The sequence below is a fragment of the Callorhinus ursinus genome, unplaced genomic scaffold (genome assembly GCF_003265705.2).
Source record: "Callorhinus ursinus isolate GAN/ISIS: 27379988/994484 unplaced genomic scaffold, GSC_fseal_2.0 scaffold25, whole genome shotgun sequence".
Lineage (NCBI taxonomy): Eukaryota > Metazoa > Chordata > Mammalia > Carnivora > Otariidae > Callorhinus > Callorhinus ursinus.
This window is the reverse complement of record NW_027397087.1, coordinates 37461780-37486830: the sequence shown is the minus strand read 5'-3', so window position 1 is coordinate 37486830 and position 25051 is coordinate 37461780. Positions and strand designations below refer to the sequence as shown.

At 41.5% G+C, this 25051-nt stretch overlaps 1 protein-coding gene across 1 annotated transcript in view; it reads right to left on the bottom strand.

The window, feature by feature from the left end:
- The window catches only part of REC114 (REC114 meiotic recombination protein), a 162947-nt gene that overhangs the window by 109209 nt on the left and 28687 nt on the right, over nt 1-25051 (bottom strand). The window contains exon 2 of the mRNA XM_073877328.1: nt 22104-22292. The gene's annotated coding sequence lies outside the window, so the exon portion shown is untranslated. The remainder of the gene's footprint in view (nt 1-22103; nt 22293-25051) is intronic.

Genomic DNA, 25051 nt, shown 5'->3' with positions numbered 1-25051 from the left:
TCAGTATAATTTTGTCTTTTATCTTCATCCCAGGGTGCGAGGTGTATCAGTAGTTCATCCCTTTTTAGTGCTGAATAGCATTCTATTGTTTGATTGTATTGTAACTTGTTCTTCACCTGTCAATGGTCATTTGGGTTGTTTTCTGTGTTTTGTTCAAAGCTGTTACGAACATTTTTGTACCAGTCTTTTTTGTTGATACGTGTTGTCATTTACCTTCAATCTATACCTAGGAGTGAAATTGCTGTATTCCAGAGAGACATATGTTTTACCCTATAAAAAACTGCAAAGTGGGGCGCCTGGGTGGCTCAGTCGTCAAGCGTCTGCCTTCGGCTCAGGTCATGATCCCAGGGTCCTGGGATCGAGCCCCGCATCAGGCTCCCTGCTCCGCGGGAAGCCTGCTTCTCCCTCTCCCACTCCCCCTGCTTGTGTTCCCTCTCTTGCTGTATCTCTCTCTGTCAAATAAATAAATAAAATCTTTTTTAAAAAAAAATTGCAAAGTAGTGTGTGGCAGTAACCCTTGTACCATTTTGCACTCCTACCAGCAACATCTGAGAGGTCCAGTTGTCCTTGCTGACATTTGCTTTGTCAGGTCCTTTTAGTTTAGCAACTGTAGTGGGTTTATAGTGATGTCTCATTGTGGTTTTAATTTGCATTTCTCTGATGATGAATAATATTGAGCTCCATTTCCAATGGCTTACTGGCCATTTGTATATCTTACTTTATGAAGTGTCTGTTCAAATCTTTTGCCATTATTCATTTGTAAAAGTTCTTTACCTATTCCGGATATGTCTTTTGTCAGATATAGGCATGAAATACATTCTGTGGCTTGCCTTTTCATTTTCTTAATAATGTTTTGCAAAGAGCAGAATTATTTAATTCTGAATGGAGTCCAATTTATTAATCTTTCAGATGCTTTTTTTTTTTTTAGTGCTTTTTGTGTCCTAAGAAATCTTGGCCTACCCTAAGGTTGTACACATGTTTTCCTATGTCTTCTTCTAGAAATGTTATAGTTCCAATTTTTACATCTGGGCACATGACCCTTCTTTCATTAAATTGTTTATAAGAAATGAAGTAGGACTTAAGGTTCATTTTCTCCTCATATAATTAATGTTACATAGGAACAGCCCTCTACCAATGACTGCTAAAAATTGGCAAATAAATTCTTCACTCCTCAGGTGAGATAACTCTGAGATTTGTGTAATACCCTATTTCTCAGAGTTCACCTTAGACTCCAGTTACCTATGATGTAACTTGCTTTGTAATCCTTCTGTTTTTGGCTAACTTCCCTTCTCTGTCTCCCTCCCCAACCACTATTTCCTGGAATCACCTCTCAGATAAATTACTTGCACAAATCTTTGTCCCAGGGTCTGCTTCTGAGGGAACACAAACTAAGACAGTGACACACAAGGCAGACAGTTTCCCTGCCTTCTTGTATTTGGCTACAATATAGTTGCATACAAAAGGATATTACAAAAGGCAGTAAGACAAGGGAGAAAAAGTCACTCTCACATCCGAAGCAGGCTCTCCAATGCCGTGCTGATCAGCAGGAGCAGAACAATAGGATTTGTGATCAGGATTAATGAATGACGGGTGACTATGAGCTAGCACATCTCCCTCCCTCTTTGGAGGCTATTACCTGTTTTTTACCAAAAAAACAAAAACAAAACAAAACAAAAAAAACCCACCAACAACAATAACAACAAAAACCTAGTCCCTAAAGTGAAAAAAAAGTTTATTTATTTCACTGAACATTTTTGATCCCAAATTATTTTACTGAGCAACTCTATTTTGCAGGTGGCACGAATGACAGAGATATTTGCTGCATGAGTAGTCAGCATCGTTGTTGGAGGCAGGCTACAGGACTGCCTTTGAAATCCTAGCACATCCCTTTCAAAGCAGACCAGGGACCCCATACATTCAGTCAGCAGAGTAAATGATGCCTTCAGTCTCCTTGGGCCTGTCTCCTAGATGACAGAGAATTATGCACCTTTACTCTGCCTGCCATGTCCTTTCTCAACAGCTCTGGGGACTGCACAGAGTGACCGGGAACTGCAGGGCACGGCTGTGGGGTTTCCCAGAAAAGCCTTTGGCATCAGTCAGGCCAGATCAGTCTTCATGATGTCAGACCTGGGGATGTTGTGTGAGAAGGACATGTTTCCACGCAACTCTACACTCCCTGCTAGAAAGCAATTATTTTCAAGTGCCTACTCTGTATCTTTCACATGCAAAAACTAACTGTTCCATTTCAGATAATTCAAGGGTTTTCAGTGTGACTGGGCACAGACAATCCCAACCTGTCCACAGGCTGCTGATCATTAGCACGACATGAGGAAAGATTAACAGTGACTTGTTACATTTATTAAAAACACAGAGAATGATAAGGTAGTCAAAAATGTTTACCAGCTGGTAAATTTGAGGGCACATTTTACAAAGCTGGATTAGAGTCAGAAATAGGAACTTGGAGCAAATCCTAAAGAAAGACAATTAACTCATACCTTGGAGAGAGGGATTATATTTTACTTATGTTAAGAGTCCAGAATTCCTGGCACGTGGTAGGTTCTCACTATTTGTTAATGAAATGATTGAAAATTTAATATGAGAGAGTGAAAGTGATAATTTGAAAGTCATTTTGAGGGTATAAAGGGCTAACATGAGGGAAATGGTTAACGACTTCTTTCCCACCCTTAGCTCCACATGAGTTGGAACAAGAAGAAACATCTTTGGTCAGGTCATAAAGAATTGTAGCTAAAGCCAAAGAAGACATTTTTACATCTAAAAATCTTAATCTCCTAGCTGGTATATTTGGGAAATGTGTAACCCTGAAGCCTACAGATATGTAGTCAAATATAGGAGCATAGACAGGAAGAACCCCTTGAAGTGTCTCCCAGTTTGATGCATTGTTTAGTCCACTGTTTGTTGCCTAACCCGGGGGAAGCCATTAAACCCACTCTATAGAGTGAGGCTGCGATATTTGCAATTTACACCCCAGAGGACAGATGGGAGCATCGTAAAAAGGCTTTGTGCCGGAGGGTGACTCAGCAGAAGCATCTCTGAGCTTCGTTGTTGGGAGTATTTTGAATAATTGAGCTTGCAGCCATTGTGACTGCCCCTCCAGCAGATGTTAGGTGAGGACTGGCAGAGGTTGGGAGGGCAAAGTTGTAGGGGGCCCAGGGACCTGGCAGGGCTGCTTGCTCTGTTTCCTCACACAAAAGGCTTAGGCTCTGAGTGCACCACAGTATGCTCCCAAATGAAAATCCTTTCCCCAGGGGGTAATTCTAACAATAAATTGTGAGACTTAAGAGGAAGAGTGACTTTTTTTTTTCTGGGTGGTCATGTGAATTTAACTAATTTACTCATTCATTTATTTAGCAAGTATTTGTTGGGCTTACTCTGTTCTGAACACTAAGCCAGGTAACAGAGAAACAAATGTGAATAGGACACACTCCCCTTTTGAAAGTGCTTTATGGTCTGGTAGTGGGACAGGCACAAAGACAAATAATTTGCACTATAATATGAAAGATGCTCACTAGAAGTATTGACCCGGTATTGTGTTGGTGCAAAGAAAGAGTGATACATTCAAACAGGAGCAGTCAGGAAGGTTTGCAGTAAGGTATCTTGTGGTAAAATTCACATAACATAAAATTTACGATTTTAACCATTTTAAAGTACACAGTTGAGTGGCATTTAGTACATTTACAATGTTATGCAACCATCACCACTATCTAGTTCTGGACCATCTTCATTAACCCAAAAGGAAATCCCATACCCAGTAGTAGTCATTCTCCATTTCCCCCTCCCCCAGCTCCTAGAAACCATCAATCTACTTTCTGTCTCAATGGATTTGCCTATCGGGGATATTTCATATAAATGGAATAATACAATGTATGGTCTCTCCTCTTTGGCTTCTTTTACTTAGCATAATGTTTTCAAGGTTCATCCATGTAATAGCGTGTAGCAGTACTTCATTCTTTTTCATGGTTGGCTAATATTACATTATATAGATATACCACATTTTGTTTACCATTCACCAGTTGATGAATATTTGGGATGTTTCCACCCAGATGGGGACTCTTGAACAGTGCTTTCTTTATTTCAGAATAAAATGCTTTGCTGATAAAACAAAGCAATACAGACTTCCAGACAGCAAAGTAAAGTTCAGTCCACAATGACACAGCAATGACAAGTGACATATAAGAAGAAATCACCAAAAAGGGGTAGCTGGGATGAAAGATAAGGCAAGCTCTCTGGGACCAGAAATCACAAAGGTGAGCAAGGATGAAGTCCGGGGCATGCTGGGCTCCAAGTCTGGACCCAGACAATGGCAGTAGGAGACTGACTCCAACAGAGAAGCAGGAACAAAACAGCTTCGCACAAGGCACAGAATAGAGTCAGGCTCCCTACATGCCTCCAGGAACTGGAGTGGGGTGCCCCTCCTTTGAAGGGGGTTCAGAAAGCTGCCACTCTGCTGCCTGGTGTAACTGTTTCCAGGAAAATCGGGACCTTCAGAGGCAGATGGACGGACACAGCCTCACAAGCAGGACCTGAGCCAAGTCTCCGGCAGGCTCTGAGACTGGATATCCCCAATGTTGCTGCAGGGGAGGTATGCTGAAACACCTCTATAAGACTGGGCTGGGGCCTGCAGAGGTCAGGGGAAAGCACCAGTATACCCACTACACTACTAGAAAGTAAGAGAAAGATGAAGAAGCTGAAAGCTTCCTACTTAAAATGAACTTGAAAATCAAAAATTCAAAATTCATGAGGAAATATAATTCTAGGAAAGCCAACAAAAGCAACAATAAGAATACAAATTCACTTCTGACAAAATTAATTGTACAGAACAGATTAATAAAAATGCTTTAAGGGGCGCCTGGGTGGCTCAGTTGGTTAAGCGACTGCCTTCGGCTCAGGTCATGATCCTGGAGTCCCGGGATCGAGTCCCACATCGGGCTCCCTGCTCGGCAGGAAGTCTGCTTCTCCCTCCGACCCTCTTCCCTCTTGTGCTCTCTGTCTCTCATTCTCTCCCCCTCAAATAAATAAATAAAATCTTTAAAAAAAAAAATGCTTTAAAATGAGTGATACTACTACAACCTTCAACAACATGGATAAATAATGTAATATTTACCAAAAAAAGTTAGAACAAGAGTACAAAACACATGCTTAGATTGATATGAAAAAATAGGTAAACTCATCTATGATGTTAGAAGTCAGGACAGTGGTTCCTCTTGGAAGAAGGCCCAAGGGGGATGCTGGAAATGTGATGTTTCCTGACTTGGGTACTTGCTACACGAATGCCTTCACTTTGTGAAAAGTCATTATGTTACACACACACTTAATCTTCCTTATTTGCGGATTTTGTGTTTGTGAATTTGCCTACTCACAAAAGGTTATTTGTAACCCCAGTCAATACATGTGCCCTTTGTGGTCATTCACAGACATGGGCTGTAAAGGGGGAAATTTTGAGTCATCAAATGCTTATGGTCCCATCTGAGGTCAAAAGAGGCAACACTCTGCCTTCTTGTTTCAGTTCTTGTATTGTAAACAAGTATCCTTTTTATAGTCTACCTAGTGCCCGTTTTTTTGCATCTTTTGTGCTTTTTGTTAGTGAGTTAGCCGTCTGAAATGGACCTCAAGCATAATTCTGAAGTGCTAGCTAGCCTTCCTAAGCTCAGAAGGCTGTGATGTGCCTTATGGAGAAAATAGGTGTGTTAGATAAGCTTCCTTTAGACACGAGTTATAGTGCTGTTGGCCATGAATTTTGTGTTAATGGATCAACAATATATATTAAGTAAGTTATCATTAAACAGAAACATGCACTAAATAAAGTTATGTGTCGATTGGTTTATGAAATATCTCCATAGGCTCTCGGGAGCCTAGCCTGTATTTTCCTTAGGAGCAATAGTTTGGTATTCACTAATTTTATGTTCCATTTAAGCAATAAATGCATTTAAAAAAAGATTTATTTATTTATTTGAGAGAGAGAGAGAGAGCGGGGGGAGGGGCAGAGGAAGAGGGAGAAGCTGACTCCTGGCTGAGCAGGGAGCCTGACCCAGGGCTTGATCCCAGCACCTGGAAATCATGACCCAAGCCAAAGGCAGATGCTTAACCAACTGAGCCACCCAGGCACCCTGCAATAAATGCATTTTTAAAAAGATTTTATTTATTTATTTGAGAGAGAGAGAGAATGAGAGATAGAAAGCACGAGAGGGAAGAGGGTCAGAGGGAGAAGCAGACTCCCCGCTGAGCAGGAAGCCCAATGTGGGACTCGATCCCGGAACTCCAGGATCATGACCGGAGCCGAAGGCAGTTGCTTAACCAACTGAGCCACCCAGGTGCCCAATAAATGCATTTTTAATATAATAACAACTAAGAGAGTTTATAGTTCCAGACACTCACCAAAATAATTATCAGAGGATGCACTTAATGACAGCACAGAAACTTGTTTAAAATGTAGAGAAATTTAAGTATTGACTGAAAAAAATACTTTTTGTGTAAAAATGTAAAATGGAAATTCTAAAGAAGTATAATAGAATGAAGGATGAGAGGCATTCAAAGAGTAGTTAAATTATGATGATGTCCAAAGATAGGAACGAAATATTTAATAACGGTTTTGTTAGAAAAGTAAGAAATTGTGTATATGTTCAAAAAATTAGAGAAACTACTAAAAAATAGAAGTACAATCTATAGCTTTCAAAGGAGTAGATTAAAACATGAAAATAGGGATACAGAAAAATCTATCAACAGAAAGAAAGAATAAAGAAAAAATGGTAAACAGAAATCCTCCTAAGTTTGTACTGAAAATTCAGATATGCACACATTCACGAAAATGTAAATAGATTACACACACTTATTAAAAACATGCATTATCTGGGGTGCCTGGGTGGCTCAATCGGTTGAACATCCAACTCTTGATTTCGGCTCAGGTCATGACCTCAGGATCATGAGATCAAGCCCGCATGGGGCTTCACACTCAGCAGGGAGTCTGCTTGAGATTCTCTTTCTCCGTCTCCTTCTGCCCCTCCCCCACTCTCCCTCTCTCTAAAATAAATAAATCTTTAAAAAAACATGCATTATCAGATTGGATTTTTTTTTAAATCTAGCTATATGCTAGAATTAATTATATAAAGTTAGAATTATAAAATTATCAATTAGAAGAACAGTAAAATTTGTATGAATGTAAAACATTCAAATTATCAGATGAAAACACCACACATGCAGGTATACACACGTATCCCAGAAAAGTAACCACAGATTATAAAGTGAAACATCAATATAGTAAAATAACAAAGCATTAAAAACAAAGGAATAACTTAAAAGACCAAATGTATTGTCATATTAATCAATTTAGATTATTAACTACCTGGAAAAAAAAAGATTATGATTTCAAAGCAAAGTGGAGGAGAGATTTCAACAAGTTTCTGAAGAGAGAAAATTACATAAAGGAGGGTAATTGATAGAGTAGGACAAGGAAATTTGCAGCCTGGAGCCTACCAGGAAGACAATATAGACTAGAAGAAAGCCAACATGCCCACAGAGATGGCAGGTTTCTCCAGAGGGCAGGAGCAAAATGTAGAGCAGACAAAAGGTGGATTAACTGAATATTTATGAATGGAACACCTCCTCACAACTTGTAAAGCATCTAGCCACACGCCATCTCTCTGTAGGCAGAGGGTTCTTTCCTGGAGAATTGAATAATTTCTACTTATCTGGCATTTGGGGGCCACTCATAGTAAAAGCAAACTTCCTATCTGATAACATAAGACAAAGTTCAACAATTCTAAAGCCTAGCACTTTATACATCTCCAAACAACTTTTAATGCCTCACTCTTAAATAAAAACCAGCAATATTATCAGACATTTGAGGAAAATTTCCACCATAAAAAAGAGACTATAAGGAAGGATAAGTGAGGGGCGCCTGCGTGGCTCAGATGGTTGGGCGTCTGCCTTCGGCTCGGGTCATGATCCCGGGGTCCTGGGATCGAGCCCCACATTGGGCTCCCTCCTGAGCAGGGAGCCTGCTTCTCCCTCTCCCTCTCCCTCTGTCTTTGCCTGCCGCTCCCCCTGTTTGTATTCTCTCTCTCGCTGTCAAATAAAAAATAAAAATAAAAAAAAGAAAGGGTAGGTGACCCCAGAGAAAAAAAGAGAACGTGGGGAGAAGAAAAATAATAATTAAAATCTGCTGAGAGACATGAAAAGCTAGTGCATCTATAAAACAAGAACAGGTTGCTATGAAAAAAGAAGCAATTAGAGAAAAGAGAGTGCCCTCAGAAAATAAAACACAAGGTGGATAAATATAAAAGAATGTAGAAGATTTGGAAAATAAATTTGATGAACTCTCAGAAAGTGGGACAAAAAGGCAAAGAGACAGAGCATATGAAAGAAAAGATAAGGACAATCCAGGAGTTCCAGTGGGATCCTAATCAGCCATTCTGACGTGTGTACAACCTAGAAATGTGAAAGAGTTAACACCTCATAGGGCAATCCTTGACCAGTGGAAGTTGGAAACCCATGAATAAATGTGCTCATCTTTTATCCCTGGGACAAACAATTCCATGGTGCTTTCTATGTAGTTCCAAAGGAAATCTCTAGTAGGATAGAGCCCCACTAGAGTTGTCTACGGTGGTGACTGGTTAGATACACATTCTTGGATTGGTTTTTCCTTCTTCCCTCTTTCCCTCTTCCCCATCTGCCCATCTCTATTTCCCTGGGATCACTTCCCAAAATAAATAACTTGCACGCAAAACCTTGTCTTGCTTCTGCCTTTGGAAGGCTATGACATAAAATGTTCCTAAATTTCTTATGATTATAAAAGAATCCTGCTTTATTCTTTTATATGTTTCCATGTGACCATGTGTAAGTTTTTCTCTAGGGTGTAAACCTAAAAGTAGAATTGCTCAGTCACATAATGTGTCCATTAGGAATTGCCAAGTTACTTGCAAAAAAAAATATTTTTTCCATCATATTTTGTAATTTTTTATGTCTTAAGAGATACTTCTTTTCATGTAGGTTCATGATATTTATTTATTATCCTTTTTCATAGTTTTAAAATTTGGCTTCACATTTAGGTCTTTAATACATCTGCAATTTATTTTCATGCATGGTGTGAGGAATCAGTGTTTTTGAGCTAACGGACATTGAGAAGAAGCTTCTCTTCACTTTAAAACATGCTTCTTGCCCAGATGTCTTGGCATTTTGCATAATGCACATTTGTCAGACCTAGAAATGGCAGAAAGGTAGCAAAGGAGGGGGAGGAACATGAAGAAAGCAGCGATAGCAGAGAAATTCACATTTCCTTCAAATGTGAGTACCAAGACCTTCTTTGGGTAAAGCAATCATACAAAACCATTTTGAAAACGTTTATAGTTGGCCTCAGATAATCAGTTGAAATATACTCAGGGAAATTGTGAAAACTATGAGAAAAGAATTAGCTTTAGTCTGAATGAAACATGATGAAAAAAGAGAGGTCTGCAGCAAGAAAATCACATTTCAAAGACTAAGCTAAGGGTTTGGGGATTTTCTGCTATTTTGGAATAGCTCTGTACCCTGTATTCATTTGTTCGTTTATTCATTCATTCAACAAACATGTATTTGGCACTTACTACATTCTAACGACTATCTTAGGTACATGGGAGCTATAAAGAGGAATTGGTTCTTCTTCTTGCCTTCAACAAGTTCCTTCCTAGGCAAAAAAACACAAATATATGAGGAAATAAATCTCCATTCTATGTGAGCAACATAAAAACAGCTATAGGATACCATACAAACTTGGTACTGAGCAAGGAGGAATGAAGTATCAATGATAGGGAGGAGGAGGAGGTCAAGAGGATGTTCCTAGAGAAGCTAACATGTGCGGAATTATTCAAAGGTAAATAGTATTCACCAGACAGCAAGGGGTGAATAGGAAGAGCCTTTGAAGGACATTCCAATTGGAGGGAGCAGAGACATCAGACACGAGAGGCAATTGTGCCTCGAGGTAGCAGGGAAAGGTTTGAAAATGTCGCAGAAACAACATCTGTTTCTCCTTTTCAATATGAATTTGTCTTAGGTTCTGAAGAAAAGACACAATTTCAGCAAAGAAAACACTCATGGACTGAAATTTACCTTCTTTTGCATGTATATCCAGATTCCTTTCATCCATCTAATAAAATTCTTGATTAAGCACTACTGTGTGCCAGGTGCTAGAGATACATAAGGAATTCTTATGAAAAGACAAGCATGTATGGTTGTGCACCTAAAATTAATACAATGTTATATGTCAACTCTATTTCACTTTTTTTAAAAAAGAGAGGCAGACCGAAATACAGATGCTGATAAGATAGGCCCTCCAAAGACAGTATACAGATGCTGATACTCAGGTCCTACCTGGGTAAAGACAGCTCCCGTTCTGCCTGGGAGAATCAGGGAAGAGAGACCAAGGAAATAGTCCTTGGTAAATAAAGAGATTGCCAATCAGGGAAGTAGGAAGGAGGCCATTCGGGTGGAGGTTGCAGGATGTTATGTTAGAGGCTTGATCATATTGCCCCTTCCAGAGGCACTGCCTCATCCACAGCACCTAGCTCAGAGAAGAGAAGCAAAGTCATCCTCTGAAGTACAGTGGCCTCTGATTGGACCAGAGATGACCTCATCTGTCCTGGTGAGTCCCACTTCTAAATATACCTCATGACAAGAAAGTGATGGCCTATGAAGCAGGTGGGCACAAAGGGCTTTACCCAATTAGGAAGCACTGGAAACTGAATTTAGCCAATCTGACTGGATCCCTCAAGAATTTAGAGAATACATACAGATTGGACCATCCAGTCAGTGTAGAAGGATGATGAAGCAGGTGCTTAGGGAAAACAGGAGACCTGGTTAGAGCACCTGGTGCCTAGAGTCCCCTTAAGTCCTGGATAGCTTTTTCGATGCCAGATCCAGCCCACATGTGTTCTTATAATAAAGTTTCTTCCTTTCTTAAGCAGCTTCATGACTCCAGGTCTTGCAGCCAAGCCCTACACACCTGCCCACACATGTATACAGTGTGTAAAGTATTGGAGGGTGGGGTAGCATAACATTTCAGGGAACTTGCAGAGGTTTAGAGCAACTTAGGGTGAGCTATAAGGAAGGTCATAAGAGCTAACATTTACTGCATGCTTACTATGTGCCAGGAACTGTTTTACGTCCTTCACAAGTATAAGCTAATCTAATCCTTAAAAGAACCCCATGATGTGCTATTAGCCCTATTTTATCAATAAGGAAACCCAGGCACAGAGAGGTAAAACAATGTGCCCAAGTTTGTACAGCTAGGAAGTGGCAAAGGATTTGAATGCAGGAAGCTTGGCTCCAGAGTCCTCCAACTTCGCCGCTGAGCCACAGTGATTCTATAGAGTTAAGAGCTGTTGCTGGACAGGTAGGCAGGGGGCAGATCAGGAAAGACCTTGTATGGCTCACTTAGGAGGCTACATAATTCAACAGAGCAGTCCTGCATTTATCTGCTTTACATACTGCCCTTCTGTGTGGAGATTTCATTTAGATACAGGGTCTGCTTCTAAAACTGCTCTAGGCAATGGTAATGACAGGAATTTTGAGCTAGAGAGTGATGTGGTCTGATTTGCCATTTAGAAAGATCATGCTGGCAGCAGTGTGGAGAATGAGTTGGTGGTAGCTGCTGCTAGAGGCAGGGTCGTTGCAATGGTCTGGATGAGAGATGAAGAGGTTTGAGGTAGACCAGTGTAGCGGGAATGGGTGTGAGATATATTTAGAAGTGGGACTCACCAGGACAGAAGAAACAGACTGAATGTGAAGGAAGGGAGGAGGCGGGGGGCGGGTGACTGGGACCTGAGCACTCCTGCACATGCTCAAGGGCACACCTCGCACACATGCATCATCATTTGCGTGCACACACCATACATAAAGAAACATTATTAACTTCAGGTAGAAACACACATACTCAGATTCACAAACATTTCCACACTAGGTGAGAGCCTCACAGCCACATCTGCAAAGCTCCCTTTCTCCTCATACCCTCTGTCAGAATCCTGTTCTGCAACAGGATGTTGTTCTATTACAGATAGATCTATTCTAGATTATCTATCTATCTAAATCCTCCTCAGCCTGGGGTATCCCACCCTCCACAAGGGGAGGTTTGAAAATGTGCAGAGGCAATTTTAGTTGTTACGATGACCCAAGCATGCTATTGACTTTTAATGCCTAAGGACCAGAGTTGCTAAACATTGTGCAATAAAAAACTATCTCACCCAAAATACCACAGCACCACCACCTCTGAGACATACTGGAAGAACTCTGTAGTCAAAGAGCCCTAGGTTTGAAACTCAGCTTCTCCCCTTACCAGATGGACAAGTTAGCATTTTTGAGCCTCAGGTTCTTCCGCTGTAAGATGGGAATCTCTTACCTGCCTCCCAGGATTGTTATGAGGATGCTGCCTGATGTATATGGAGTTCTTGGTAGGAACAGTTCCCTTTCCTTGTTTGGCATCACAGTCCTTTTCTCGACTTCCCCTGAGGGGTCATGAACTAGTGTGCTAATTCCCAAGAAGCAAATGTTGCTCCCACCCCCTCATGATTCTGGGTGCAGAGCAGGCCTGTGCAGTCCACTTCAAGGATGAGTGATTGACAGCAAACTGTCCCTCAAAATAACTCATGAACAGCTTGTGGAGGTTGAGCTGTTAGAGATTCCAGCTCAGGAAGAGCAGTTTTCAGCCCTAGTGGCTGACAGCCCAATATATTTATAGAGACAGGGGCAGCATGGATGAATGGATGGTTCAAGCCCAAAATGGGGGTGAAATGATGCAGAGGCCAGTGACTGAGCTTCCTTACGTCAGAAATCAGAGAGCTAATCTTCCTACAAGGACGTCTGTAAGCACCTCGGTTGTCTGAGGTTTTCCAACCACTCTCTTTGAGCTGCAAATAAGTGATGCTTATCATTGATTAGCTAAATGACTAACTCAAGTGTCTAGCACCGAGCTGGACACCTTATTCACACTACTTCTAAATGTTCATAGGCAATTTTCAAGGCAACTCTTGTATTTCTTTATAGATGTGAACACTGACACTTGGAGTAGCTTGCCCAAAATGACAGCTGCAACGAAATGATCGAGTTCATTGTGACATTGGTTCATTTTTGGCTCCTGTGCTCTCTCTCCTCACTAAATGCAGAGGGCCAGGGAGGTTTGGGGGGAGTTTTAGTTTTGTTCTCTTGAGTGCATGCTTCCTTTGGTGCTTCACAAACGGCAGTCCTGATCTCCCTTGAAACTGTGAAGGTGGGGATCCCTCTGTCCAGGCACAGTGTTGGGCTGGGTGTCAGTGAGGATCCCCTGGCTACAGGGTGCCCAGTACTGGTAACTAGAGGTAAACTGGACAGTTACATGAGATTATGTGGGTTGACTGGCGCAGTAATGACTCTAATGGTGGCTGAGGTCACTGATACAGTGTGATGGCCAGTGGCCCCCTGCTTGGTCAGATGGCCACTCGGGTGGCCACATTGACAGCTGTGCCACACCGCTCATTAAATATTTTGAATATCACCCCTAGTTGTATTATCAAGGTAATTATCAAGGCTGATTTCAGAATACTGGGCTTATTCTACATATTACTATGGGAAAGGCTAGTGAAAGGGGTTTCCTACTTTTCGCTGCATATAGAACACTATTATTATGAGTATAAAAGAGCATTTTTACATTTATGGTTTCTAAAGTTCCCAAAGATATACAAGCTCATTGTAAACATTTGGAATCACTTAAATGCATTCATTTGTTAGATGCCTAGCCAGCACTCTAGCAATACCCAGACTTTTTTTTTTTTTTCCAGATATCTATCCCTCACCATTGGAGCCCATCTGCTTTGGATTGGCCCTGTCTGTTCTGAGATAATCAGGACAATGATTTAGAGATGGAGATGTGACACAATCTGGTCAAGGAGACTCAAGTGTTAGTTGTCTGAGTCATATGAGAATGAAATTTCTTCTTCTTCTGAAAAGAGCTACCAGGAGAGGGATCATCTCCCTGGAATAGCATGGTAAGTAAATGCAAAGCCTGGAACTTCTGTAGCCATTTTGGCACCATGAAGGGAGCCAACCTTGGGGTAAAGCTGGAGCCTTGAAAGGCAGAGCAGAAAGGGAGAGGGAAACAGGTCCCTGAAGGGGAGCGGCATTGTTGAACCTCTGAACCAAATCAGCGCTGTTTTGGCTCACCCCCACTGGTCTTTTCAGTTATGTAAGCCCATAAATCCCCTCTATTTTTCAAGCCAGTCTGAATTGGGTTTTTCATTTCTTGCAACTAAAAGCAGATTTGGTTGGCTATTTGATAACTGGCATAGAAACCTAGAAGGAAAAAAGAATAGCACACTCGTGTCTGCCTACTGTCAAATCAAGACACATTATGAAGACCATAGGGCTGCATGGCAATGTTTCAAGTGACCCTCATCTCCTCCAGATAGAGGAGACAGATTGTGCTAAAAACTCCGGCCAAGATGTGATTGCAAATGAAGATGAATTCACAGCCCTAATAAGTCTATGCTGAAATCAGGGCCCTGGTAAGGCAAGATCAGGATTCTGCTACATGGAATAAGCATATTTGGGTAGATGCTTTTGAGAAACTGGAATCCTCTGGGCCAGCAGAGGTGCCACTCATTTGCTAGGAGAACAGCTAGCCTCCCATTGCCGTGCCTAGAATGATAACTGTCAGATCTCAGCTTGGCTTCAGTCGGGATGTATTGTCCTTGCTATGGAATAAATGTAATTATTTCCCAAAAGAGGTGCAGGACATGGCAAATATATGAAAAAAAACAAGTGTGGGAATGGATCTCAAGATTTGTTGGACAAAAAGCTTGGAATCTAAATCTGGTATGCAAGATTTAATGATATGGAGATACTTCCATGACTTCAAATTTAACATTCTGGCAAGGAACTGGTCAATAAACAGCCTGGAGTAAGTCCTCATATGCTGCTATAATGATTCCTTGAAGCTTGGAACCAATGATGGTCTATAGGAAATAAGGTAGAGATGCCTTAGCAGAGAATTAAAGAGGAGATTGAAACAACTCAACACCAAAACCAATCCGATTAAAAAATGGGCAGAGGATGAGAACAGACATTTCTCCAAAGAAGACATACAGATAGTCCACAGTCACGTGAAAAGATGCTCAACATCATTCATCATCAGGGAAATGCAAATCAAAACCACAACAAAACATCACCTTACACATGTCAGAATGGCTAGTATCAAAAACACAAGAAATAACAAGTGTTGGAGAGGATGTGGAGAAAAGGGAACCCTCGTGTACGGTTGGTGGGAATATAAACTGGTAACAACCACCGTGGAAAGACGTATGGAGGTTCCCTCCAAAATAAAAACGGACCTACCATACAATCCAGCAATTCCACTTCTGGGTATTTATCTGTGGAAACACTAATTTGAAAAGATGTATGCACCCCTATGTTTATTGCAGTATTATTTACAATAGCCAAGATATGGAAGCAAACTTCATCTATCGATAGGAAGATGTGATATATATACACACAATGGAATAATACTCAGCTATAAAAGAGCATGAGATCTTGCCATTTGAAGCAACATGGATGGACCTAGAGGGTATTATACTAAGTGAAATAAGTCAGACACAGAAAAATACTGTATGATTTCAGTTATATGCGGAATCTAAAGAACAAAACAAGTACACAAACAAAAAAAAAAACAGAAACAGACTTACAAATACAGAGGACAGACTGGTGGTTGCCAGAGGGGATGGGGTGGAGGAGTGAGTAAAATAAGTGAAGGGGATTAAAAGGTACAAATTTCCAGTTACGAAATAAATAAGCCACAGGGATGAAAAGTGCAACATAGGGAATAAAGTCAATAACATTGTAATAACTTTGTATGGTGACAGAGGGTAACTAGACATTTAGTGACATTTGGTGTCACTAGACAAATGGTGATCATTTCATAATTATATACATGTCAAATCACTGTGTTGCATACCTGAAACTAATATTGTATGTCAACTACTTGAATTAAAAAAAAAACAAAACCTCAGAGGGATGAGCATGTTCAGATGGATTTATTATGTGATACCAGAGAGCTCTCTTCCCTGACTATATTCCAGTGTCTTGAAGACACTTCTTCATTAAGGAAATAAGGAATATGCTAGTGAAGTGGCTCAGTGGTTCCTGTCTTCTGTAGGCCAGGATTGCTGGTAAGAGATGCTGCCATGGAACTGGGGTCCCTATGTCAATGAGATGATAGAATTCTGGAATATAGGGAGGCCAGGAGGTAGCACTTAACTGTCAGAGATAATGTGAGTGTAATTATTGTAATGAACAGCAAGACCAGATGAAAATCAAGGGCCCTGACCTTTGGGGATCAGGACAATGGCTAATCGACAATGTTTCTAGGAGTGAGGTAAGCGGACAGCCAGTGAGGATGTTGCTTAAATCCTATAATCAAAAAATCAAGAAAGAGTGAACAAAAGGTTAGTTGCAATGGAAAAATATCATGATTTCTTACCTGTTTTCCAAAACTGAGCCAGTTTTTAGAGCTCTTGATTGAAGGGGGCTGGGCCCCTTGAAGAAGAACCCTGTAATGTGTCAAGTTTATGCAGCAGAGATTCTTCCAATTCTTCCTTCAAAGGGACCTACAGTCATGTATCAGAGTGATTATACTCTGATACCTGCAAGGAATATCCAGATCTTTGAAGGCTGTTTTATATAGGATCTGAGCTGACACTGATGCTATGGGGACCCAAAAATGCCATCATAGTTCCCATGCTGAGGGATGGCATATATGGAGGCCAGGTGTTACATGGAGTCCTGGTCCAAGTTCATTTTATCTATCTCTAATTGCATAATTGAGATGAATATACTTAGCAGCTCGTTCCCCGGCCTGTGGGGTAAGAGTCACTATGGTATGAAAGGCAAAATGGAAGCCCCTTATGCTACTTCCCTCCAACCAAGATAGTAAATTAGAAGTAATATTGCATCCTGTGGGATAGCATAGATTAATGCCACACCAAAGGACTTAAAAATCAAATGAGCCAAGGCAAATGATGGTAATTACCATAAATTTTTTTCTTCAAATTTTTATTTAAATTCTAGTTAGCTAACATATAGTATAATATTGGTTTCAGGAGTAGAATTTAGTGATTCATCACTTACATATAACACACAGTGCTCATCATAACAAGTGCCCTCCTTAATACCCATCACCCATTTAGCCCATCCCCCACTCACCTCCCTCTATCAACCCTCAGTTTGTTCTCTATTGTTAAGAGTCTCATGGTTTACTTCCCTTTTTCTTTTTTGTCTTTCCCATGTGTTCGTCTGTTTTGTTTCTTAAATTTCACTCTGAGTGAAATCATACGGTATTTGTCTTTCTCTGACTGACTTATTTCACTTAGCATAGTACATTCTAGCTCCAACCACATCATTGCAAATGGCAAAATTTCATTCTTTTTGATGACTGAGTAATATTCCATTATATATACCACATCTTTATCCATTCATTAGTCAATGGACATTTGGGCTCTTTCCATAGTTTGACTATTATTGATAATGCTGCTATAAACATTGGGGTGCATGTACCCCTTCAAATCTGTTATTTTTGTATGTTTTGGGTAAATACCTAGTAGTGCAATTGCTGGATCATAGGGTAGCTCTATTTTTTAACTTTTTGAGGAACCTCCATACTGTTTTCCAGAGTGACTGCCCCAGTTTGCATTCCCACCAACAGTGTAGGAGGGTTCCCCTTTCTTTACATTCTCGCCAACACCTGTTGTTTCCTGTGTTGTCAATTTTAGCCATTCAGACGAGTGGTAGTCCCAAACCCAGATACAGCATCTTCACTGAGATCAACAGCCTGTGGTATTCGGTATGCATTTATTGAGCTGGTGAATGTGTTATTTTAAATCTCCATCAGGAAAATGGATCAACAGCAGTTTGCATTTTCCTAAGACAGAGAACAGTACACATTGATGGTCTTGCCCCAGAACCAGATTAACTCTCTTACTTTCTGTCACAGTGTAGTTCAAAGGGACCTTGATCATCTTGATTCCCACTGTTGGTGGGTGATCTGGTGATATAGCAATTGCGCTATGTCCCACAGAATGTCATGCTGGTCTACTATATTGATGAAATCACATTAATCAAAGCTGGTAAGTGGGAATGATAAGTATCCTGGGAGCCCTGGTGAGATACCTGAGTGCCAGAGGGTAGAAGATAAATTCTACAAAAATTTAGGGTGCTTAACGCACTACTGAAGCATTCAGGTGTCCAACAGTCTGGGGCATGCTGGAATATCCCTTCCAAAGTAAAGCAGAAACTATTGTGCCTTGTACTCCCTAGCATAAAAAAGGAGGGAAGAGTGCTTGAGAGGTCTCTCTGGTTTTTAGAGATAGCACATACCATAGGACTTATTGTCCAATTCCATTTATCAGATCAATCAGAAAGCTGCTGGGTTTGAGTGGGGCCCAGAATAAGACAGGACTTTTCAGCAGGTCCAGGCTACAGCAAAAGTCATATAACCTAGAGTCATATAACCCAGCAGGGATAATGGGGCTCAAGGTATCTGTGGTAGTTAAGGCTGCTGTGTGGAATCTCCAGCAAGTTTTATTAGGGGATTAGCAACACAAACAACTAAGCTTCTGGAGTAAGGCTATGCTGTCTGCAGCAGAGAGATATCCATCGTTCAAGCAGCAGCTCCTCGCATGCCACTGAGCTTGGGCAGGGACTGAGTGTATAATCATGGGGTATCAGGTGACTACATAACTGGATGTGACCTTCATAAATTGGATCTTGTCACATCCACCAAGTCATAAGCTTGAGAGGCACAGCAACAGTCAATCATATGGTAGAATTGTGCTCAAACAAAACTGGAGAGTTCAAAAAAGTTACACTATCAAATGTTCCAAATCTCCTTGCCACGTCCCTCTGATGCACCAATACCTCTCCCTCAGCTCAGACCTGAGTCCTCATGGGAAGTTCTGTATGTCCAGCTAATATAGGCAGGAAAAAACTGGGTCTGGTTCATAAATGGAATGCCTTGATTTGTTTCTGTGAGCCATAAATGGACTGCTGACCCACTACCATTCCACTCAACCCCATAAACCATCCAGTAGTCAAAGCTCTATGCAATACACCTGGCCATCAACTTTTGTTCTGGGAGAAGTGGCCTGAGATAAGTGTACTAATGTTCCATCCTAAGACTCTCCTGCTTTTTGTTTATCCATTCATGAGCTGATGGATGTTTAGGTTGTTTCCACTTTTTGACTATAATGACTAATACTCTTATGAATGTTTGTGTACAAGTTTTCACTTGAACATGTGTTTTTCCACTTCTCTTGAGTGGGATTGCTGGGTCATATGATAATTCTATATTTAATTTGGGGGGAACTGACAAAATTTTCCACAATGGCTACACCATTTTACATTCTCACCAGTAATGTATAAGGGTTCCAATTTCTCCTCATCCTCACCAGATCTTATTTGTTTTATTTTTTATTTTATTTTTTAAAGATTTTTATTTATTTATTTGACAGAAAGAGACACAGCAAGAGAGGGAACACAAGCAGGGGGAGTGGGAGAGGGAGAAGCAGGCTTCCCGCCGAGCAGGGAGCCTGATGCGGGGCTCGATCCCAGGACCCTGGGATCATGACCTGAGCCAAAGGCAGAAGCTTAACAACTGAGTCACCCAGGTGCCCCTATTTTTTTTTTAATTATAGTCATCCTAGTGTGTGTGGAATAGCATCTCATTTTGTGGTTTTGATTTGCGTTCCACTGATTTCTAATGAAAGATCACTTTTCTTCCTTGTAAGCTTGACCATACATTTTTACAAGTGGTATTTGTTATATTTTATGTGTAAGTGTTCATAGTGGACATGCCCAGAATATTTTTCCCACCACAATGCAGAGCCTTTCTCTGCAGTCAAGGACTATTATTAGTGGTAAGGAAAAAAAGACTAGACTTAAGCCCAGAGATGCACATCTAGAGAGAGTTGCATGTTTTCAATCTCCTAGAACTGGTATTAGGAGAGGACTTCATATCAAAGTTTTTGATTTATGGAATGACTAGCATAGAAATGAGATGACTGTTAGCAAGGTAAGTAAGTGTATTGAGGAGATGGCCCACCTGGTCACAACAGAAAGCTCATTGTGAGCATGTACATTTGGACAGATAGGGGCTCTCAAGCCTAGCTTCTCCTATATCCAGATACTTCTCTTGCTCTAGGTTCAATTTGTCATAATCCCATGTTTCGAAATATGGGATTGAAACTATACCCATAAGACCATCCAGACTACCCCAGCAGGTTGTCGGTATGACAACACAGTTGCAACTCATTTATTCACTTGTTCACTTGTTCAGAACTAGTTATCAAGCATCAGGGGCCAGCACTGAGAACATTGTTCTAGGCATAGGATGTAAGGTGGCCAAAAAGACAGAGCTGGTCCCTGCTCTCCTGAGTCTTATGTTATAGCAAGACACAGAACTAGATAGGCTCCAAGTGTTCCTGGACTGGCTCCTCTCCCTCTTGCACAGAGTTTTTACCCTCATACAGGACAGTCACTTCTTGAAAGCAGCCCCCACAGCACCCTCAGAAAGCAATTAGGATGATCTAGATAGACACTACCAAGTGTGCACTTTCACAAAGAGACAATCTGGATTTAATTAGAGAGAGGATGCCATTAACCCATTATTCAATCAACTGAAAGGCCCTCTAACCTGAAAATTTGGAAATGCAAATGAAGGCAGACACAGTCAGAGAGATTTTTAATATCTAAGTGTCCAAAGGCCAGGTTACAGCTCACTCCACACGCACAGTTCATACTCTCCAAGCCTTTTCCCAGTAATTACTGCAAAAAGCTTTGAGATACCTTGAGCATAATCACAGTTCCAGGAAAACAAATTAGACAGCACATTAATTACATTGATTGCTGAAAATATGGGGGCCAGGGGGACTAAATGCAGAGGGATTGGGGCCTATGGGACAGCCAGGATGGAACAGTGTACTTCAAGTTGTAAAATAGGCAAAGCAGGGTATCTGGGAGAACTGTCATCTGGAACCCAGAGACGGTCAGGGAGAAGAACACTGCTGACCAAGACCCTGAAGATCAGAGGGGGATGCAGCCAAGCCACTGAGGGCGGCACTCTGGGCTGGGCCCCATACAGGAGGCATGATCTTGCCCTGCAAGAACCTCTGCTGTGATCAGCGGCAGCACCGGGGCAAAGACCTGCAGAATGCCATATCAGAGAGGGCAGAGAGACACACTGAACTCCAACAACTATACTCCAACATCAACAATTTGCTGAGTTCACACTGATCACTGTCCCCAAACTGGCTGGAGTTCCCCCACACCACTGCCATTGTCCATGTTGTAATCCCTTCCATTATTTTCCCGCTTACCAATTCCTGTTTATTGTTCAAGACTCAGTTCAAATGTGATTTCTTGGACCAGATAGCCTACCGTGATCTCTTCCTTCCCCAAGCATGGTTGGCTTCCAAAGCCCATAGACTGGTCATGGACTGCCATGGGTAAGGAATGGGACCTTTATCCAACTCTCCCCAGGTTCCAGGCTCCATCTCTCCCCAGGTTCCAGGCTCCATCTCTCCCCAGCTCACTCCCCCAACAGTCCTCCTAGGCTACTCATTCAACAAATGACCAATTAGTATTGCTTGAGCTCTTTCTTTGTGCCAGGATCTGTGCTAGACACTGGGAATATAGTGCTTGGTGAACAAGACTGATATGGCTCCTGCCTTCGCAGAGCTTATACTCTATAGCTTTTAGGCAGTTTTCTTCTTGATGGAGAGGTAATAAAACATACAAATCACAAGAGCCGGTCACACCAGCCAGGGCTTTTAAGTGCAGAGGGGCTATCCAGAGAATGTGGAGCAGAGTAGGGTAATAAAGGGAACTCAATTCTCAAGAGCATCAGGGTCAACCCTCCAGCCCCAGCTCCTACACTGCCTGGACCATCAGCATGAGGCTAGGACACAAGGGAAAGGATGAAGCTTTTTCATCTGCCCTAGTGATAACCCACGCCACCCACAAATGCTCTTCTCTCAGCTGTGTTGCTTCAACCTCTCTGAACGAAACGACTGACGTTTGGGCTGAGAGAAAAGAATCTTTACCTGGGATGCAGGTCTGTGTTCTTCTGGTTCTGATAACTACCAATGAATGGCCTTGGATGAGTCATTTAAAGCTCTCAGATTCAGTTGTCTCATCTGAACACGGGCGTGAAAGACATATGATCTGCTTGATGGAGTGGGCCTAAACCAGAGGGTCTCTTGAAGCTAATATATATTTTTCACCTTTTCATCCTGAAGGATAATAACCAAGAAAGCACATAAAACATGAAATGTAGAATTTAATCTTATGCACTGACCACCCAGGTAATCAACACAGGTCAGAAAAGAATATTTCTAGCCACCCCTAGAGCACCTCTATGTGCCCCTTCCTAACCCCAACCCCCTTCTCCCACACTATCCTGACACGTACATAATCCCATCCTATCTATGTATGCAAGCCTAGATGAGAAAGGTTAGTTTTGTTAGTTTTTAAATGCCAGATGGGTGGAATCATGTAATGTTTATTCCTTTGCATCTGGCTTTTTTTTCAAGTAAGCTCTGTGCCCAATGTAGGGCTTGAACTCACAACCCCAAGTTCAATAGTCACATGCTCTACTGACTGAGACACGCAGGCACTCTACATCTGGCTTTTGCAGATCAAAATTGTGTTTGTGAGATTCATCGATGGTGTTGAGGGTAGCTGGGTTTGTTTTTGTTGCTATATAATATTTTTTATACGAATAGACCCCAGTTTATTTATCCATTCTACTGTTGATGGATATATGGGCTTTTTCCAATTTGAGGCTTTTGCAGGCAGTGTTGCTATGAACATTCTTGCCCATGTACATTCTTGTACAGGACTTTCTGAGTCATAGGGTATGCCTATCTTCAATTGTATTAGAAAATGCCAGTTTTCCAAAGTGGTTGGGCCAATTTACATTCCTGTCAACAGTGTAAGAGGGTTCCCCTTGCACTACACCCTAGTCTGCCTAGTGCTACCAGACTTCTACAAAAATTTTCCCATCTGATGGGTGTGTAATAGAACCTCACTGTGGCTTTAATTTGTATTTCCTTGATTAGTAGTAAGATTCAGTCCCTTTCCTTAAGTATATTCACCATTTAGACTTCCTTTTCTGTGATGTACCTGTTCAAGTACTTTGCCATTTTTAAAATTCTGTTGTCTTTTTCTCATCGATTTGTAGGTGTTCTTTATGGTCAGTTATATGTGTGGAAAATGTCTCCTCCTTCCCCATTCTGTGGCTTGCTTTTTCACTCTCATAATAGTGCCTTTGATGAGGACCTTCTCTTTTATTGTTGGTACTTTTCAACGATCTTCTCTTTTATGTAGAACAATGTAGAACAATCTTCTCTTTTACGGTTGGTACTTTTGTGTGTCTTATGAAATTTTTTCCTATGCTAAGGTCATGAAGATATCCTCCTATATCACCTTTAAAGGCTTTATTATTCTATCTTTAATTTTTAGAATTCCAGTCTATCGAGACTTTTCCAATCCATCTGAAATTCATTTTTGTAGATGGTGTGAGAATAAGGATCAGATTTTTCTTCCACATAAATACCTCATTGTATGATTACTTCTTATTGGAAAAGCTATCTTTTCCTTAGTGCTCTGCAATGTGATTTTTGTCATGTATTAAGTGTTTTTCTGTTTCTGAGTTCCTTGTTCAGGCTGCCATTCACCCCAGGTTTCCTTGTCCACTCTCCCCTCAAACCCAAGCCAGTCCAGCAGGGACGAAGACTCTTCCTCTACCTCCATCTTCTCAAGCCGTTTACCTGTTCACCATTTCTCTTTTAAGCTATTCCCCCTCTACACCAACTCAACAATGACCACAATTCTCTATTAACCCTCATGCTCCTTGCTGGTACCACCCAAGGTTGCAGGCAAGTGGCCTTGGTGTATTGATGGTACTTGCTATGGATACTTCCCTGAATTCCTCACAGTGGCCGGGACATCCCCATGGTAATGTTCCCGCATCAGAAAGCTAGTTTCACAATCTCTACAGTTAGTGGCCTCAAGAATTCTCTAAGTCTACACTTCCTGTCCAAGGTCTGGGGATACCTGCAGGAGGCGTTGAGGCCAAGGAGGCTGAGATGAACACGGAAGAAAGGTACCCCTTCACTCCTCTCAGTGCGATGCACAGATTCTCCATGAGGACAGACCGGCATATCTTCTGTGGTCCACATTCCCTTGGTTAACTCAGGCATATCATGTGACTTTTCTCAGCTATAGATTCCTCACCTGCAAAATTAGGATAGCACCTGCCCTAGGAGCTCTTGTAGAATGGCTGACTCAGCATCCTGAGCAACCATATTATCTCCTGCCTTACTCCAGTGTGGAGGCTGGAGAGTGAAATACTTATACCCCAGGCTCTTTTTCAGATAGAGCTGGCCATGATATGACACAGCCCTAGCTAATGAGATGCAGGCAGAAGACCCCAGGGAGGCCTTCCATTCCAGAATGCCTTCCAGGCGATGCCTGATGAGGAGGAGGCTGTTGCTTTTTACCATTTACTTTCTGCCTCCTTCGTTCTGCCTGGAACTCGGACAGGATGTCTGCAGGTACAGCATCTGTTCTATTTAAGGAAGGAAAACCCACTAATGGTGGTGGAACTGGTAGGCAGAAGAAACCTAGTTATTCATGATGACCTTGACCAGCGATAGAGTCCTGAATCTTCTAACCTAAACACCTATTTATATGGGAAAAAATAAACTCGTTGCTGTCTGAGTGCATGGCAGGGCTTTCTAATGCTCCTGGCCAAAAGCATTTCTTTTTTTTTAAATTTTTTATTGTTATGTTAATCACCATACATTACATCATTAGTTTTTGATGTAGTGTTCCATGATTCATTGTTTGTGCATAACACCCAGTGCTCCACGCAGAATGTGCCCTCCTTAATACCCATCACCAGGCTAACCCATCCCCCCGCCCCCCTCCCCTCTAGAACCCTCAGTTTGTTTTTCAGAGTCCATCGTCTCTCATGGTTCGTCTCCCC